At 42.0% G+C, this 14719-nt stretch overlaps 1 pseudogene; it reads right to left on the minus strand.

The window, feature by feature from the left end:
* Nucleotides 1–245: 245 nt before the first annotated feature.
* On the minus strand, nt 246–1078 carry LOC103626095 (serine/arginine-rich SC35-like splicing factor SCL33; annotated as a pseudogene).
* Nucleotides 1079–14719: the final 13641 nt, after the last annotated feature.

The following is a 14719-nucleotide window of genomic DNA, read 5'->3' on the forward strand; positions in this document are numbered from 1 at the left end:
TTCTAAACATTGTGTACAACATGGACAATTATATAATATCATCTTGATAATAGCAAGGCTACCAGACTTCTACAACCAACTGAGCTATAACTCCTATCAGCCTGGTCAGCACGTCCAACATCAAGGTTCATTGGTTCACAACCCACTTCACTCATTAGAGATTTTGGAATACCCAATACATAGTACACGTTCAGATATCCTAGAGTACACACGAGGGTGCTAACAAAAATAATATGAAAGATACCTCACTCGCTAACAGAGAGAGACCCCTGCCTACGAGGAGGCCTGCTAACAATGGGGCTTGCACTCCTTGATCTGTTGACAGCTGGGGAACGCGACAAAGATCTCTCCCGAGGTCGAGAAGCCGGGGACATGTCAAGATGGTATGTGAGCCAATCAATTGGATTGGGACACTGCGAGCGCATGGAGTTTTCATCAGCATATAAGAGGATGGCAGCAACTCGTACCTTGAACAGTGCTTTTGCTTAAGTGCTGGCGAGTAGCTTCGGCTTTGGGACCGTGATCTACCCCTAGGAGAATCGTTCAACCCAGGTGACCTTGAGCGCAACCTCCGATCATAAGAACAGCCTCTGCCACTACGTAAGTAAAAAATTGCACGAATAAATTAGCTTTTGCCTCTTAAAATGCTATGGCAAAATGATAGTGTACACGTTATAGAATGGGTATCACAAAGGGAAAACAACTGTTACCTTATTTTTTCCCTGGCCCTCATGTCAGAAGGCTTCTTCCTGTTTTCCTCTGCAAAAACAACATTAATTTCCCTTCCAAGCAGCATCTTCCCATCCATATGGTACTTTGCATCAGAAGCATCCTCAGGATCAAAGTATTAGATGAACCCAAATCCTCTAGGTTCCCTGAAACAGAAAGCAAATTAGTATTTCACTAAAAGCAACAATGCTTCAGAACCATTAAGGATAAGACCCCTGCAGAGACAATCAAATCAAGATGTTGCGAACTCTTCCTTCCAAGAATGGTGATACAAACAAATCAATTTTAGTCGATACACAAATCAATCTCAAAGGTAAAGCAAGCACTAAGCTGCTGACCTTGCAGTCATCAGTGTTTAGAGATACACTTGAAACTCTTCATAACTTGCATATCTCTTTAAACATCTATTTCTTCCTTTTTCTTCAATAGTACTCTTAAGACTTGCATCTTCAAAAAAAATTACTTTCATTGTTAATCTCAGGGGGTGCGTAAAGCAACCCAGTGTAAACCATACAATACAGAGAATAATAATTAAAAATCTGTAAAGAACATGCTTATAATATGTTAAAAACAAACAACAACAATCATAATCCTGTTCTGGAGCAAATATACTTTAGTGTACTATAAAGTTCAGGGAGAGATCACCAAGTTGCACATAGGTGTCCATGGGCAAACACCCACTCACAATAATTAAGTCAAGGTACCTTATCGATTTTAGTAATCCTTTGGCAGATATATGTCTTTAACGAGGCCAAATTTTCCAAATGGTCTACGAAGGTTATCAGGCCTATAGTTGTGATAACAGCCAAGTTACAGTAGTGAAGTATCAAAGAATAATCCATTATCATTGCTATATGCAATAGTAAGCACCTCATAAACATGGAAAACTAAAAGGGATTTGCAACAAAAGAACCCAGTAAAATCAAGGAAGGGAGGGGTACGCTTCGTTAAGGCATAACTTACGAAGCAGAATGCATTACAAATCCCTCTGAATAGCTAGATATAACTGCATATTTACAATTTCTATATGTTCTGAACAGGAGCATCATTACATGGGACCAGTTTGAAAAAACAAAGATCAACATGTTTTTTTTCATTGCAAGAAAAAAATGCTAGAAGTCTTAAGAAAAACTAAGAATTTACCAATTACAAGCCTGCTAATTATATTCCCTCTCACAAGTTCCAATATTAGAATGAATTGCCTATTTTACCAATTCAATAAATATTGACAGCAGCACCAAAGAAAATCCATTCTACTACTGATCCAGGAGTAGGGGAAATCTTACCTACAATCCCGACGAAGATTCCTCACCAAAACTAACAGTGAAGAAATCAAAGAAAACAACAACAAAAAACTAACAACAGTACCAATGGCGGATGGGGATTCTGCTTTCATACAGTCAGACATTAGGAAAATCCTTGCTATGTTTAAACTGTACCGGTTTTTAAGTTAGAACTCTCTCTATATTTTCCTTCTCTACCATAGTCTAACCATACCATCCAACTAAATGACAGGAAAAAAGTGATAGTGATGAAATCAAACAAAAATGACAGTGATGAAATCAAACAAAAGAACCAAAAAAACTGACAGTAGTACCAATGGCGGATGGGGATTCTGCTAGGGCATATAAATTAACAGGCCGGATGGGGATTGGAGATATACCAGGATGGGGATTGGAGAGCCACTTGTTGAATTGGAGAGCGCCACCGCCGAGGATTGGGATTGGGGTGGCAGCGAATATCTGTCTTGGGGGCGATGGGGATTGGGGTGGCATGGTCTTTAAGGAACACCATCATCTGCGTAGATGGGAGGTTGGCGTCGATTTGGGGCGAGGATGTTGGATGATTGATTCTCACGGATGGCTCGGGTGGCTTGGATTGCGAGATTTTGGTAGATGCTAATGGGAGTTCCATGACGCGTGGGATTGCGGGCCTATTGTGGGATGCAGGATTTGTGGCTGCGCGAGAATGTTGGCTGATTGATTTGGGGCAAATGTTTAGCCGAGCTGGTGGGGAAGGGTAGACATCTTGGTGGAAGGTCGGCGCTTGGGGAAGGCCAGTGATGGTGGGATGTAGGCGGCGCACATAGTTGGCCGGTGATGGCGGGATGGAGGCACCGCGCGTGGGGTTGGCTGAGGCATGGTGAAGGCTGTGGACGCCCACAATAGGAACATATAGAGTAGTAGGGATTAACAAAGAAAGAGCACCTTCAGATTTCCAAGAACATTACGAGTCTATAGATCATCATAGAGCGATGTGACATTACTAAATATTTTGCAGCTTCATAATCAAAATGAAAGGAAAGAACATGTGACTAAACGATGAAAGGATGAGGAACAAACGGACAAAAAATCATAGAAAGTTCCCTTCCAAGCCTTGATTTGTGACAAAGCACACCTAAAATTAACTAAGAGCACGTCCTAATCTCGGCCACTGGCGCTGCCACAATGTGCTGGCTTACATGAAGCTAGTATCGATGATTCATTATCAAGGAGAGGGAAAAATAATAATGTTTTAACAAAGAACTACAAACATACCTGAAAAAGATGGGCCAAGCAGAGTAGTGTGGTACCATCATCTAGAATCTCAAATGTTGAGAACAGGTAATGGTAACAGAAAATATACAAGTAATTAGATTCATGGGTTAATGGTAACTGAAGGGGAACAACATGTACAATGATACCTACAACCTAACAATTCCAACATTATCAGGAAGACTTTGTAGCATTTCGAGCTCATCTGATTCTGTACCAAGAACAAATCGTTAAGCTTCGACGACATGAAAACAAACAGCAAAAAGGTTCAGGCGGTAAGCGAATATACCTCATGAGTAAAAGCAAGGAAAAAGGGTGAGCAGACTTGCTGACCATATAGGATATTGCTAGATTATAATAGAGATAGACTGAATGGGTATAATAGAGATAGACTGAATGGGTACCGTGAGCCCATGGCAATCTTACGCAGACCACTTCATCAAGTGGCTCTCTGACACCTTTGCCATCATCCTTAAGTAGACACCTGAAATTAATTGACAACATATGATATGTGTACCTTGAATGCACTCGTGTTAGCTTCAGACAAAGTTGTCGATGAGGCTTCGCTCGCCGGTGATGTCTAAGATCTTCAAAATCTCTGCGACTCGGATCACGACGTGGAAGGAAAAGATGTGCGTAAACAACTAGCTACAAAATCAAGAAACACGAAGCAATCAGTAAAGTTTACATGTATGAAAACTAGATTTCTAGCAAACTATTTCATCTATTACAAACATTAAAATCTGCACCAAACACTACATAGATGCAACAAACACTACATGCACGTAAACCCTAAAACCCAATTAATTAAGATAAACTGGAAACAAAAAACCTAGGATTCAGATGCAGTACATACATATATTAGCATAGGTTTCAGTTAGATAAATTAGAAACAAAAAATCTAGTATTGAGAAGCTCAACAAAAATTGGCAGTTCATGCACACATGTTCAGCCACGCATGGTGTACTAAGCGACCCATGTAGATAAATTATTTGCTATTGTTTGTGAATAACATTAATCTAATGTCATGATCATGACCAGGACTGTACTTATTAGAATAAATCTAATGAAATGATCTACACAGCAGTGTACTTATTCGAATAAAAACACAAGCAATTCGAAAACAGCAGTACCAAGTCAGAAAAACCTGGGATTCAGATGCAGTGCATACATATATTAGCGATCCAAAAATTATTTGCTATTGTTTGTGAATAGCATAAATTTAATGAAATGATCATGAGCATGATTGTACTTATTAAAATAAATCTAATGAAATGATCTATGCAACATTGTTGAAAGTCGCCTAGAGGGGGGGTGAATAGGCAAATCTGAAATTTATAAACTTTAAGCACAACTACAAGCCGGGGTTAGCGTTAGAAATAAAATCGAGTCCGAAAGAGAGGGCGAAAACAAATCACAAGCAAATGAAGCGGATGAAACGGCGATTTGTTTTACCGAGGTTCGGTTCTTGCAAACCTACTCCCCGTTGAGGTGGTCACAAAGACCAGGTCTCTTTCAACCCTTTCTCTCTCTCTCAAACGGTCACCTAGACCGAGTGAGGTTCCTTCCTTGATTTCCTGGGTCACTTAGACCCCGCAAGGACCACCACACAATTGATGTCTCTTGCTTTGCTTACAAGGCTTTGAGAGTAAGAATGAGAGAAAGAAGAAAGCCAACCAAGCAACAAGAGAAACAAAAGAACACAAGTCGATCTTCTCACAAGTCCTAAAAACTAGAGTTGAATTGTGGACTTTGATTTGATCAGAGGCTTTGATTTGTGTCTTGGAGTGTTGTGTATTGCTCTTGTATTGAATGAGGAGTAGTGAATACTTGGATGTCTTGAATGGTGGTTGTTGGGGGTATTTATAGCCCCAACCACCAAAACAGCCGTTGGGGAGGGCTGCTGTCGATGGGCGCACCGAACAGTCCGGTGCGCCAGCCACGTCACCCAACCGTTAGGGTTCTGACGGTTTCAACCGTTGGAGCTCTGACATCTTGGTGCACCGGACAGTTCAGTGTCACACCAGACAAGCACTGTTCACTGTCCGGTGCACCTTCTGGTGCTACTCTGACTTCTGTCGTGAACTGTAGCTCTGTCAGGGCACTGTGCAGTCGACCGTTGCGCTGATAGTCGTTGCTCCGCTTCGTACACCGGACAGTCCGGTGGCACACCGGATAGTCCGATGAATTATAGCGGAGTGCGCCTGGAGAAACCCGAAGGTGAAGAGTTTGAAGTCAATCCACCCTGGTGCACCGGACACTGTCCGGTGGCACACCGGACAGTTCGGTGCGCCAGACCAGGGCTCTCTTTGGTTTCTTTTGCTCCTTTCTTTTGAACCCTAACTTTAATATTTTTATTGGTTTGTGTTGAACCTTTAGCACCTGTAGAATATATAATCTAGAGCAAACTAGTTAGTCCAATTATTTGTGTTGGGTATTTCAACCACCAAAATCATATTAGGAAAAGGTTTGACCCTATTTCCCTTTTAATCTCCCCCTTTTTGGTGATTGATGCCAACACAAACCAAAGCAACTATATAAATGCGGAATTGAACTAGTTTGCATAAGGTAAGTGCAAAGATTGCTTGGAATTAAACCAATTTATACTTTTATTAGATATGCATGGATTATTTTCTTTCTTTTAACATTTTGGACCACATTTGCACCACTTGTTTTGTTTTTGCAAATCTTTTTGGAAATTCTTTTCAAAGTCTTTTTGCAAATAGTCAAAGGTATATGAATAAGATTTTGAGAAGCATTTTCAAGATTTGAAGTTTTCTCCCCCTATTTCAAATGCTTTTCCTTTGACTATATTTTAGATACCAATTTTTGAAAAACTCCTCCTTAAAATATAGATACCAATTGAGATAGAATTTCTTAGAGGAATACTAATTTGAAAGATACCAATTGAAAACATTAAACTTTGTTTCGAAAAAGTTTGAAATTGGCGTGGTGGTGCAGTCCTTTGCTTTGGGATAATACTCTCTCCCCCTTTGGCATTAATTGCCAAAAATGGAGTCTTTTAGAGCCCTTTTACTTTCTCCCAAATGGTATGAGTAATGAATATGAGTGAAGATTATACCAAAGTGGGGAGCGGATCGGAGAGACGGCGAAGGGTAAATAATATGATGGAGTGGAGTGGAAGCATGTCTTCGCCGAAAACTCCATTTCCCTTTCAATCTATGACTTGGCATAAGAATTTACTTGAAAACACATTAGTCATAGGACATGAAGGAAATATGATCAAAGGTATATAAATGAGCTATGTGTGCAAAATATCAATCAAAATTCCGATAATCAAGAATGTTTAGCTCATTCCTAAGTTTGGTAAAGGTTTTCTCATCTAATGGTTTGGTAAAGATATCAGCTAATTGTTCTTTGGTGCTAACATAAGCAATCTCAATATCCCCCCTTTGTTGGTGATCCCTCAAAAAGTGATATCGAATGGCTATGTGCTTAGTGCGGCTGTGTTCAACGGGATTATCTGCCATGCGGATTGCACTCTCATTATCACATAGGAGAGCAACTTTGGTTAATTTGTAGCCATAGTCCCTAAGGGTTTGCCTCATCCAAAGTAATTGCACGCAACAATGGCCTGCGGTAATGTACTCGGCTTCGACAGTAGAAAGAGCTACTAAATTTTGTTTCTTTGAAGCCCAAGACACCAGAGATCTTCCCAAGAACTGACAAGTCCCTGATGTGCTCTTTCTATCAATTTTACACCCTACCCAATCAGCATCTGAATAACCTATTAAATCAAAGGTGGATCCCTTGGGGTACCAAAGACCAAACTTAGGTGTATGAACCAAATATCTCAAGATTCTTTGCACGGCCCTAAGGTGAACTTCCTTAGGATTAGCTTGGAATCTTGCACACATGCATACAGAAAGCATAATATACGGTCGAGATGCACATAAATAGAGTAAAGATCCTATCATCGACCGGTATACCTTTTGAACTACGGATTTACCTCCCGTGTCGAGGTCGAGATGCCCATTGGTTCCCATGGGTGTCTTGATGGGCTTGGCATCCTTCATTCCAAACTTGGTAAGTATATCTTGAATGTACATGGTTTGGCTGATGAACGTGCCCTCTTGGAGTAGCTTCACTTGAAATCCTAGGAAGTACTTCAACTCCCCCATCATAGACATCTTGAATTTTTGAACCATGATCCTACTAAACTCTTCACAAGTAGATTTGTTAGTAGACCCAAATATGATATCATCAACATAAATTTGGCATACAAACAAATCATTTGTAATAGTTTTAGTAAAGAGAGTAGGATCGGCCTTGCCTAATTTGAAGCCATTAGTGATAAGGAAATCTCTTAGGCATTCATACCATGCTCTTGGGGCTTGCTTGAGCCCATAAAGCACCTTAGAGAGTTTATAAACATGATTAGGGTACTCACTATCTTCAAAGCCAGGAGGTTGCTCAACGTAGACCTCTTCCTTGATTGGTCCATTGAGGAAGGCACTTTTCACGTCCATTTGGTAAAGCTTAAAGCCATGGTAAGTAGCATAGGTAGGTAATATACGAATTGACTCAAGCATAGCTACGGGTGCATAGGTTTCACCGAAATCCAAACCTTCGACTTGTGAATATCCCTTGGCCACAAGTTGGGCTTTGTTCCTTATCACCACACCATGCTCATCTTGCTTGTTGCGGAATACCCACTTGGTTCCTACAATATTTTGATTAGGACGTGGAACTAAATGCCATACCTCATTCCTCGTGAAGTTGTTGAGTTCCTCTTCCATTGCCAACACCCAATCCGAATCTCTTAGTGCATCCTCTACCCTGTATGGCTCAATAGAAGACACAAACGAGTAATGTTCACAAAAATGAGTGACTCGAAATCGAGTTGTTACCCCCTTATGAATATCGCCGAGGATGGAGTTGATGGGGTGATCTCTTTGAATCGCTTGGTGGACTCTTGGGTGCGGCGGTCTTTGATCCTGAACATCTTTCTTGTCTTGATCAACTTCATCTCCCCCTTGATCGTTGTCCTCCTCTTGAGGTGACTCATCCTCTTGATCTTCATTTACATCATTTTGAGCTTGATCCTCATCTTGGGTAGGTGGAGATGCTTGATTGGAAGATGATGGTTGATCTTGTGCTTGTGGAGGCTCTTGGGATTCCTTAGGACACACATCCCCAATGGACATGTTCCTTAGCGCGACACATGGAGCCTCTTCATCATCTAGCTCATCAAGATCAACTTGCTCTACTTGAGAGCCATTAGTTTCATCAAACACAATGTCACAAGAAACTTCAACTAGTCCTGTGGATTTGTTGAAGACTCTATATGCCCTTGTGTTTGAGTCATAACTAAGTAAAAAGCCTTCTACAGCCTTAGGAGCAAATTTAGATTTTCTACCTCTTTTAACAAGAATAAAACATTTGCTACCAAAGACTCTAAAATATGAAACATTGGGCTTTTTATCGATGAGGAGTTCATAGGATGTTGAAAGTCGCCTAGAGAGGGGGGGTGAATAGGGCGAAACTGAAATTTACAAATATAAACACAACTACAAGCCGGGTTAGCGTTAGAAATATAAACGAGTCCGCGAGAGAGGGTGGAAAACAAATCGTAAGCAAATAAGAGGTGTGACACGCGGATTTGTTTTACCGAGGTTCGGTTTTCGCAAACCTACTCCCCGTTGAGGAGGCCACAAAGGCCGGGTCTCTTTCAACCCTTCCCTCTCTCAAACGATCCCACGGATCGAGTGAGCTTTCTCTTCTCAATCACTTGGAACACAAAGTTCCCACAAGGACCACCACAAGTTTGGTGTCTCTTGCCTCAATTACAAGTGAGTTGATCGCAATGAAAGAATCAAGAGAGAAGAAAGCAATCCAAGCGCAAGAGCTCGAAAGAACACAAGCAAATCACTCTCTCTAGTCACTATGGCGTTGTGTGGAATTTGGAGAGGATTTGATCTCTTTGGTGTGTCTAGAATTGAATGCTAGAGCTCTTGTAGTAGTTGGGAAGTGGAAAACTTGGATACAATGAATGGTGGGGTGGTTGGGGTATTTATAGCCCCAACCACCAAAAGTGGCCGTTGGGAGGCTGTCTGTTCGATGGCGCACCGGACATGTCTGGTGCCCCCGCCACGTCATCACTGCCGTTGGATTCTGACCGTTGGAGCTTCTGACTTGTCCGGACATCTACTGTTCCTTGTCCGGTGTGCCAGTATGGGCGCGCCTGACTTCTGCGCGCGCAGAGCGCGCATTTAATGCTTCGCAGGTAGCCGTTGGCGCCGAATAGCCGTTGCTCCGGAGTTGCACCGGACAGTCCGGTGTACACCGGACAGTCCGGTGAATTATAGCGGAGCGGCTGCTGCGCGTTCCCGAGGCTGGCGAGTTCCGGAGGCCTCGCTTCCTTGGAGCACCGGACACTGTCCGGTGTACACCGGACAGTCCGGTGAATTATAGCGCGCCGGCCTGAGAAATTCCCGAAGGTGGCGAGTTGGAGTTGGATTCCTCTGGTGCACCGGACACTGTCCGGTGTACACCGGACAGTCCGGTGCCTCCAGACCAGAGGTGCCTTCGGTTGCCTCTTTGCTCCTTTGTTGAATCCATAACTTGATCTTTTTATTGGCTGAGTGTGAACCTTTTACACATGTATAGTCTATACACTTGGGCAAACTAGTTAGTCCAATTATTTGTGTTGGGCAATTCAACCACCAAAATTATTTAGGAACTAGGTGTAAGCCTAATTCCCTTTCAATCTCCCCCTTTTTGGTGATTGATTCCAACACAAACCAAAGCAAATATAGAAGTGCATAATCGAACTAGTTTGCATAATGTAAGTGTAAAGGTTGCTTAGAATTGAGCCAATATAAATACTTACAAGATATGCATGGATTGTTTCTTTCTTATATAATATTTTGGACCACGTTTGCACCACATGTTTTGTTTTTGCAAATTCTTTGATAAGTCTTTTTTCAAAATTCTTTTGCAATTAGTCAAAGGTAAATGAATAAGATTTTGAGTAGCATTTTCAAGATTTGAAATTTTCTCCCCCTGTTTCAAATGCTTCTCCTTTGACTAAACAAAACTCCCCCTTTTTGAGATCCTCCTCTTAGTGTTCAAGAGGGTTTTGATATATCATTTTTGAAATACTATTTTCTCTCCCTTTTGAACACAATAGGAAAACCAATTGATAATATTCTTGGAAACACGAAGTTTTTGAAATTGGTGGTGGTGCGGTCCTTTTGCTTTGGGCTCTTACTTTCTCCCCCTTTGGCATGAATCGCCAAAAACGGAATCATTAGAGCCCTAGAAGTGCTTTCTTCCCCTTTGGTCATAAATGAATGAGTTAAGATTATACCAAAGACGAAGTCCGGTCCTTTTGCCTTGGGCTCTTACTTTCTCCCCCAAAGTCGAAGTCCTTTTCTTTGATGCTCATCCCTTTTCTCCCCCAAGAATGGAGAGTTGCTTGGAGTGACGGCGAAGGATGAGTTACGTAGTGGAAGCCTTTTTCTTTGCCGAAGACTCCAATTCCTTTTCAATACACCTATGACTTGGTTTGAAATAGACTTGAAAACACATTAGTCATAGCATATAAAGGAGATATGATCAAAGGTATATAAATGAGCTATGTGTGCAATCTAGCAAAAGAAATTGCGCGAATCAAGAATATTGAGCTCATGCCTAAGTTTGTTAAAAGTTTGTTCATCAAGAGGCTTGGTAAAGATATCGGCTAATTGATCTTTAGTATTAATGTATGAAATCTCGATATCTCCCTTTTGTTGGTGATCCCTAAGAAAATGATACTGAATGGCTATGTGTTTAGTGTGACTATGCTCGACGGGATTATCCGCCATCTTGATTGCACTCTCATTATCACATAGCAAAGGGACTTTGGTTAATTTGTAACCGTAGTCCCGCAGGGTTTGCCTCATCCAAAGCAATTGCGCGCAACAATGGCCTGCGGCAATGTACTCGGCTTCGGCGGTGGAAAGAGCGACCGAATTTTGCTTCTTTGAAGCCCAAGACACCAAGGATCTTCCCAAGAACTGGCAAGTCCCCGATGTGCTCTTCCTATTGATTTTGCACCCCGCCCAATCGGCATCCGAATAACCAATCAAATCAAATGTGGATCCCCTAGGATACCAAAGCCCAAACTTAGGAGTATTAGCCAAATATCTCAAGATTCGTTTCACGGCCGTAAGGTGAGCTTCCTTAGGGTCGGCTTGGAATCTTGCACACATGCATACGGAAAGCATAATGTCCGGTCGAGATGCACATAAGTATAGCAAGGAACCTATCATCGACCGGTATACCTTTTGATCCACGGACTTACCTCCCGTGTCGAGGTCGAGATGCCCATTAGTTCCCATGGGTGTCTTGATGGGCTTGGCATCCTTCATCCCAAACTTGTTGAGAATGTCTTGTGTATACTTTGATTGGCTAATGAAGGTGCCCTCTTGGAGTTGCTTCACTTGAAATCCTAAGAAGTACTTCAACTCCCCCATCATAGACATCTCGAACTTTTGTGTCATGATCCTACTGAACTCTTCACATGTAGACTCGTTAGTAGACCCAAATATAATATCATCAACATAAATTTGGCATACAAATAAGTCATTTTCAAGAGTTTTAGTAAAGAGTGTAGGATCGGCCTTTCCGACTTTGAAGCCATTAGAAATAAGGAAATCTCTAAGGCATTCATACCATGCTCTTGGGGCTTGTTTGAGCCCATAAAGCGCCTTAGAGAGCTTATAGACATGGTTAGGGTACTCACTGTCTTCAAAGCCGGGAGGTTGCTCAACATAGACCTCTTCCTTGATTGGTCCATTGAGGAAGGCACTTTTCACGTCCATTTGATAAAGCTTAAAGCCATGGTAAGTAGCATAGGCCAATAATATGCGAATTGACTCAAGCCTAGCTACGGGTGCATAGGTTTCACCGAAATCCAAACCTTCGACTTGGGAGTATCCCTTGGCCACAAGTCGAGCTTTGTTCCTTGTCACCACACCATGCTCATCTTGCTTGTTGCGGAATACCCATTTGGTTCCTACAACATTTTGGTTAGGACGTGGAACTAAATGCCATACCTCATTCCTAGTGAAGTTGTTGAGCTCCTCTTGCATAGCCACCACCCAATCCGAATCTTGTAGTGCTTCCTCTACCCTGTGTGGCTCAATAGAGGAAACAAAAGAGTAATGCTCACAAAAATGTGCAACACAAGATCTAGTAGTTACCCCCTTATGAATGTCGCCGAGGATGGTGTCGACGGGGTGATCTCGTTGGATTGCTTGGTGGACTCTTGGGTGTGGCGGCCTTTGCTCTTCATCCTCCTTATCTTGATCATTTGCATCTCCCCCTTGATCTATGCCGTCATCTTGAGGTGGCTCATTTGATTGATCTTCTTCTTCATCAACTTGAGCCTCATCCTCATTTTGAGTTGGTGGAGATGCTTGCATGGAGGAGGATGGTTGATCTTGTGCATTTGGAGGCTCTTTGGATTCCTTAGGACACACATCCCCAATGGACATGTTCCTTAGCGCGATGCACGGAGCCTCTTCAATACCTATCTCATCAAGATCAACTTGCTCTACTTGAGAGCCGTTAGTCTCATCAAACACAACGTCACATGAGACTTCAACTGGTCCAGTGGACTTGTTAAAGACTCTATATGCCCTTGTGTTTGAGTCATAACCAAGTAAAAAGCCTTCTACAGTTTTAGGAGCAAATTTAGATTTTCTACCTCTTTTAACAAGAATAAAACATTTGCTACCAAAAACTCTAAAATATGAAATGTTGGGCTTTTTACCGATTAGGAGTTCGTATGATGTCTTCTTGAGGATTCGGTGAAGGTATAACCGGTTGATGGCGTAGCAAGCGGTGTTGACCGCCTCGGCCCAAAACCTATCCGAAGTCTTGTATTCATCAAGCATGGTTCTTGCCATGTCCAATAGAGTTCGATTCTTCCTCTCCACTACACCATTTTGTTGTGGCGTGTAGGGAGAAGAGAACTCATGCTTGATGCCCTCCTCCTCAAGGAAGCCTTCGATTTGAGAGTTCTTGAACTCCGTCCCGTTGTCGCTTCTAATTTTCTTGATCAGCCGAACTCATTTTGAGCCCGTCTCAAGAATCCCTTTAAGGTCTCTTGGGTTTGAGATTTTTCCTGTAAAAAGAATACCCAAGTGAAGCGAGAATAATCATCCACAATAACCAGACAGTACTTACTCCCGCCGATGCTTATGTAAGCAATCGGGCCGAATAGGTCCATGTGTAGGAGCTCTAGTGGTCTGTCGGTCGTCATGATGTTCTTGTGTGGATGATGGGCGCCAACTTGCTTTCCTGCCTGACATGCGCTACAAATCCTGTCTTTCTCAAAATGAACATTTGTTAATCCTAAAATGTGTTCTCCCTTTAGAAGCTTATGAAGATTCTTCATCCCAACATGGGCTAGTCGGCGGTGCCAGAGCCAACCCATGTTAGTCTTAGCAATTAAGCAAGTGTCGAGTTCAGCTTTATCAAAATCTACCAAGTATAGCTGACCCTCTAACACTCCCTTAAATGCTATTGAATCATCACTTCTTCTAAAGACAGTGACACCTACATCAGTGAATAGACAGTTGTAGCCCATTTGACATAATTGTGAAACAGAAAGCAAATTGTAATCTAGAGAATCTATAAGAAAAACATTGGAAATAGAATGGTCAGGAGATATAGCTATTTTACCAAGACCTTTGACCAAACCTTGATTTCCATCCCCAAATGTGATAGCTCGTTGGGAATCTTGGTTTTTCTCGTAGGAGGAGAACATCTTCTTCTCCCCTGTCATGTGGTTTGTGCACCCGCTGTCGAGTATCCAACTTGAGCCCCCGGATGCATAAACCTACAAAACAAGTTTAGTTCTTGACTTTAGGTACCCAAATGGTTTTGGGTCCTTTGGCATTAGACACAAGAACTTTGGGTACCCAAACACAAGTCTTTGACCCCTTGTGCTTGCCCCCAACATATTTGGCAACTACCTTGTCGGATTTGTTAGTCAAAACATAAGATGCATCAAAAGTCTTAAAAGAAATATTATGATCATTTGATGCAATAGGAATTTTCTTCTCAGGCAACTTAGCACGGGTTGGTTGCCTAGAGCTAGATGTCTCACCCTTATACATAAAAGCATGATTAGGGCCAGAGTGAGACTTCCTAGAATGAATTTTTCTGATTTTGCTCTCGGGATAACCGGCAGGGTATAAAATGTAACCCTCGTTATCCTGAGGCATGGGAGCCTTGCCCTTAACAAAGTTGGACAATCTTTTAGGAGGGGCACTAAGTTTGACATTGTCTCCCCTTTGGAAGCCAATGCCATCCTTAATGCCAGGGCGTCTCCCATTATAAAGCATGCTACGAGCAAATTTAAATTTCTCATTTTCTAAGTTGTGCTCGGCAATTTTAGCATCTAGTTTAGCTATATGATCATTTTGTTGCTTAATTAAAAT

This window comes from Zea mays, chromosome 5 (genome assembly GCF_902167145.1).
Source record: "Zea mays cultivar B73 chromosome 5, Zm-B73-REFERENCE-NAM-5.0, whole genome shotgun sequence".
Taxonomy (NCBI): domain Eukaryota; kingdom Viridiplantae; phylum Streptophyta; class Magnoliopsida; order Poales; family Poaceae; genus Zea; species Zea mays.